This window comes from Octopus bimaculoides, chromosome 11 (assembly GCF_001194135.2).
Source record: "Octopus bimaculoides isolate UCB-OBI-ISO-001 chromosome 11, ASM119413v2, whole genome shotgun sequence".
Classification (NCBI taxonomy): Eukaryota; Metazoa; Mollusca; class Cephalopoda; order Octopoda; family Octopodidae; genus Octopus; species Octopus bimaculoides.
The window spans coordinates 55597131-55602880 of record NC_068991.1 but is presented as its reverse complement, the minus strand read 5'-3'; the positions used below and the strand labels follow the sequence as shown (position 1 = coordinate 55602880).

Sequence of the window (5750 nt, the reverse complement as noted above, 5' to 3'; positions counted from 1 at the left end):
TTATAATTTTACCTGATAAAATTTTTTTCATTTTGTTTAATACTTTTGTTAAATAATTTTTAATTATTTTTCATGTTTGGTGATTGAATTAAAATAAGAATAAGCATTAATTTTAATAAATTAAAAATGAGTTATAAGCGCGCGTTAGTTACACTGGTTCATGATAAAATTAAAAATTGTAACTAAGATTAGAAAATGTGTGAATGTAGAGAAAATTATTAGAATTAATTAATAAATATATATTTATACTAGTAAGATGGTGCGTATTTACAACTTGATGTTGCACTTGAAGCAGTGTTAGATTGCCAACATATTCTTTTCTACTCTAGGCACAAGGCCCGAATTTTTTGGGTAGGGGGCCAGTCGATAAGATCGATCCCTGTACGCAACGTTAAAACTTAGTGCGCATGCACATCAGAAATCATGATCAATCTGTGCCAAGCGGCTTCATTCTGCCTACTTTAGCTTCGTTACTATGGAAACAGTCCGGATACTTATTGATCAGACCATTTATATAGTTTAATACTTTCTTCTATATAGGCGCAAGACCTAGCGCCACTTACTTTGTTTTGGCACTTTTTATCTCATACCTTTTTTTTCTACACAATTTTATAGTATAAATTTAATATTTCTAAACTTCCCTTGTTTTGATTTATCATTTGAGTTTAAATAAAATATAGAATGCTTTTAAATTAAGAAAGTCGATTGAAGGCGATACTTACATTTTTTCGGTACTTTTTGCTTCACAACTTCTTTATAGTAAAGATTCTTTTGATAAAATTGACATTGTTAGATTCCACTCGTTTCGTTCTATCATTTACACTTAAATACAATATAGTTTGCTTTCAAATAAGAAAGTTACTTTGATTCAAAGTCGAATTTTAGTCTTACTCTCCTCATATGGACCTCACATACTTTAGCGTAACCTATTTTCCACTAAACCAAATTTCAATATTTTTATGCCCAAATGTAGCTTGGGAGGTGACAATTATCGAACTGTTAACAGTTTTGGATTCGTTTGAGAAATAAGTTAGTGACAAAGCTTTGAAAAGGCTACGGCTGAGTAAATGTCGACCTTAAGAATATTATTCAACTACGGTAGTGGTTGAATGATGGACATATTTTATGTGTGTATGCATGTATGTATTCATGAGTATATAGCTGTGTGTATGTGCATGTGTATGTATCCGTAGCAATATATTTCTAGAAATTCGAGCACATGCCTTCATTATAAGAATATCGGTATTTGTCGGTTTGAAGTATTATTTTTCCTTATAGTGAACGCACACGAATGCAATGCTTAGAAAATATTCTCCACTTTTAACCAATTCTACATCAGTAGCATTGTATTACCAGTATTAATCAACTGTTTGTGAAAGAGTAGCTTTATAATTTAATTAATAATCTTTTGCATTTTTACGCATTATCTCACTTGTATACAGACATAGCTATGATACACCTGAAAACAAAAGCCCATTTCTTTCCCAATAGAACATTAAGAAATTATTGGTGCCTGCTGAGCCAAAAAAAATAATCCTAGCTTAATGCTAGGGAGGTAAGTCCTTTTTGAATGTTTACCAATATATTTTCAATATCATTTTAAAAGATTAAATCACAATTTTGAGTTGTTGTAAATTATATACATACAAACTTCCTATCTTGCGATATTTCATTGGTATTCTTACTCTCATTAAGATGCTCTTACTAAACATTTCAAATGGTGAAACAAATATAGTGTATAAAAGCTAAGAAAACTTATGATCCTTTCCACTAACTGGTTTCTTTTCCCAAATGTGTGTGGTATTAGTGCTTTAGCAAGAATTACAAATGCCTGTTTACTTAATTTTTTCTCTTTTGCCACTAATTGCAGCAATAATTTTCGGTAAATTACATGTTTTCTCATCTTTATAATCATATCTTCATCAAAATTATTGCCTACGAAATGTTACTATATAAATATATAATTACTGCAGGCATTTACATTATACATTTTAACTGTATTTACAGATATCGTGAAATACTGAGTTTAAATAATTGAACAAAATTACGTATCAGTATTTTATAATTATTATTAATTAATTAAAGTTTTGTCATTCCAAGCTGAACGATGACATTAAATTTACAGTGTATTTTATCTATGACTATAATCTCTCTTGTTATGCTTCACTAGAAAATCTGAAAACTTCTGATTTGCTTAGGAAATCCTTCTCAACATATCACTATCACTAGTTAATTTTTAACAAAATTTTATATGTCACTAAACATAGTATTGCTTAAAAATGATGAACTCTAGAATCAAATCTTGTCCTCATTAGGCTGTTTAAAATATATAACCTTTCGCGAAGTTCTCGATATCTTTTGCAAAAATACAGTTAGAAGTGTAGCAGTAGTCGTTTTGTTTATGTTATGCGTAATCTCCTCGAAATGAAGAACGACAACTGACCCAGTAAAATTCTATTTTATTGTTAGGACACTTTTTGAAGTTGTTACGATTATACTGGACCAGACGGATAACTCTTTTTGTACACGTAAAAGTAGCAATTTGTATGGGATCGATAGTATAGATTATTCTATCTCCTCTCAAATTTGCTGGTCTTGCTAATACATCAGAACCTATTGTAATTTAACGCTATGGACGGCAAATTAGAAAATCTCGTAACTGAAGTGGAAAACGCGACTTGCAGTATTCTGAAATTTTTCATTTTGTGTTCAAATCAAGCCGATGTGAACTTTCCCTTTTATTTCTTCAGAGTCCAAAAAATTCCCCTATCAATTGAGCATTAATGTTAGGGTTGGGGAGCATTGGTTTCGATTGACCTCTTTCCCACAAAACCACTGGCGCTTTATTTAAATGAGAAAAATTATTTATCTACATTTTTCGTGTTGTTACGACGTCATATCTTATTCAAGTTTTAAATTCGTCTGACCTTTAAAAACTCCTTAATCAAATTTTTGTTTCGAAGACTTAAATACTCAACACATTTAATGGGAATTACATCTATGAGTACTATTACTTAAAACAGTGAAGGTGGTGAGCTGGCAGAATTTAGCGCACTGCACGAAATGCTTAGCGGTATTTCGTCCGACGCTACGCTCTGAGTTCAAATTCCGCCGAGTTCGACTTTGCCTTTCATTCTTTCGGGGTCGATAAAATTAGTACCATTTGAACACTAGGGTCGATGTAATCGACACATCCCCACCTTCCCCAAGCTGCCCTTGTAGCAAAAGTTTGAATTAATTATTACTTAAAATTACTTAAAACAGTGAAGGCGGCGAGTTGGCAGAATCGTTAGCGCACCGAGCGAAATGCGTAGCGGTATTCGTTAACGTTCTGGGCTCAAATTCCGCCGAGGTCGACTTTGCCATTCATCCTTTCGGGGCTGATTAAATAAGTACCAGTTGAGTACTGAAGTCGATGTAATTGAAAATCCCCCTCCCCCAAATTTCAGGCCTTGTGCCTAATGTAGAAAGGATTATTACTTAAAACAGTTTGGTTCGGCGTCACGCAAATTAGTTTCGTGGGCTCCTAACAAGAACCAAGCTCCTCGTACTCAGACGGACGAATCGAGAGATGTTAGAAAGTCCAAGATAGCTACTGAAATCTAGGCTGCTATTGGTCAATGCAGGTCACATAGTGTTGGAAATAGCATTGAAATTTCAGCAAAATCAAATCTATCGGAATAGAGATCCGAATCTAGAATTTCTTGAACACGCTGTCTAGATAGTATTCAGGAGAACTTAAGCAACACTGATTGCCGATGAAGGTGTGTATGTATGTATGTGTTTGGGTATGTGCACATATAAGCTTTAGCATGTGGGTGAGGGCTGATGGCATCATATCGATCGTGTGTATGTATGCTTTTGCGAGGGGGTATGCGCTTGTGGGTGCGGTGCGTATCAGCTATGTGTGTGTGTTCTTGTGTGCATCTATACATTGCTATGTATGTCAGCTGTGCACATCAGCTGCTTGTGTATCAGTTGTGTGTGTGTGTGTCGGTTATGTGTGTGTGTTTGCATGTGGACTGGTGTACTCGTGCGATGTGTCTGATACAATGCGATATTGATGTGGGCTAAGTAGATTTGCCATTCGATGGAGATTTGGTAGAGCTAGGGAGAGAAAGAGAGAATCTGCCTCATAAGGGCTGTTGTCTACACAACCACCCTCACATTATCCAATGACATCACAAGACACTACACAGGCAAGATTGATTGATGACTTTAAAGAAAGGAATACACAGCATATGCATATGAATGTGTGTACTTATGCGCATGTGTATGTATATGAGAGAGTGAAGTGTGTCTGTGTGTCCCAGTTTTAGTTGTGTGTGTGTGTGTTTGGGACTGCTGGATAAAGTGTATGTGTATGAAGATAGTGTGCATATTCTGTGTTTGTGCGTATGTATATGTGTGTAAGAGAGCCGGTACGTGTGTGTGAGACTATCTGACGTATGTGTGTGTTGTAGGAGGATGTAGGTAGGTCGACCTTACTATTGTCCCTATGGAGAAGGAAGGGATATGTAGGTGGTGATTTGTGTTGAATGGGAGGAATGTTTGTGCGTGCAAGTGTGAGTGCTAGTGTTTGGGGAGTGGGAAAGAGTATTGTGTGTGTGTTTGTGTGTGTGTTTATGTGTGCATGTTTGTAGGCGTATATATATGCTGTATAGGCATAATGATGTCTATGATGTGGTAATGAGTGAAACACTGTAGCGAAGGCGTTTATGGGGTAGAAGAGGAGGGGCTGTGGTTGGTGGGATGTGTATGATGTGTGAGTATATTCGCGTGGATGTGGGTTGAAATGAAGGGAGAAGAATTGAAACGATAGGGGCTGAAGAACGGAGAGAGAAAATAAATTCTCGCTCACGATGGAGGCGAAAGTTCGGGTGACCTCTGTGCAAAACCAGTCCAAACACAGAAAGATGTTGTAAGGAATGAGTCGTTGAATAGAGATGACGTGTTACTGTGGTGTCATTCCCAAGTTTGCTGTCCGAAAGATGTTCGGCACGGCCAGTTTGATAGAGATAGCAGACACTGGAGTTGATTAAATTTCTGGAGGTGCAGGTGAATGCATCGGTGATGTGGTCGAGCCGGTGGTCCGTGCCAATGAAGATAATGGTGTTGGAGGGGAAGGGACACGCGTGGCAGCGCGGGCGAAAGCAAGGGAAGGAGCCAGATTGAATGCCAGGAGTGGGAAAGAAGCTACAGACCAGAAGGTCATATAGTTTACGGAGGTGCTTAAAGGAAGGGAGAGGTGGGTTGAAGCAGATGTGGAAGGTGATGGGATCGGATAGGAGTTTGCAGAAAGTACGTAAAATGGCATATTGAAAAGGTAGGGTAGAGGGATGGAAGGTAAGGTGGAAGGGAGGCGAATAAGGGTTACGCTGGTGCAGAGACTGGATGTACGGTCAAGAGGTCGTTCAAGGGCTAGGACGGTTTGGATAACGGTGGTAGGGTGAAGTGACGAGTCACGAGTTGCGATTGTGTCTCGAAGTCATGATCGATACTACAGAGCCGGTGGAGACAGAGGAACTGAAATTACGGGATCGACAGATTAGTGTGGGTATGGTGGGAGGAAGAGAAGCTGCAGTAGGAGTGAGAGTCTGTGGACTTAAAGTGGATGGGGTAGTATGAAAGGAGTGGGGGATAATATGCACGTAAGTATATACACACATATACCACACATAAAGAGATTGATAGATAGATAGATAGACAAATAGATAGATAGATAGATAGATAGATAGATGGAGAGAGAG

At 37.4% G+C, this 5750-nt stretch overlaps 1 long non-coding RNA gene across 2 annotated transcripts in view; it reads left to right on the top strand.

Annotated features, from left to right (window-relative positions):
* Positions 1-5750, top strand: part of LOC106878364 (uncharacterized) — a 17814-nt gene that overhangs the window by 10999 nt on the left and 1065 nt on the right. For both annotated transcript variants that reach the window (XR_001410498.2, XR_008265224.1), the window contains exon 3: positions 1492-1555. This is a non-coding gene — a long non-coding RNA (uncharacterized LOC106878364). The remainder of the gene's footprint in view (positions 1-1491; positions 1556-5750) is intronic.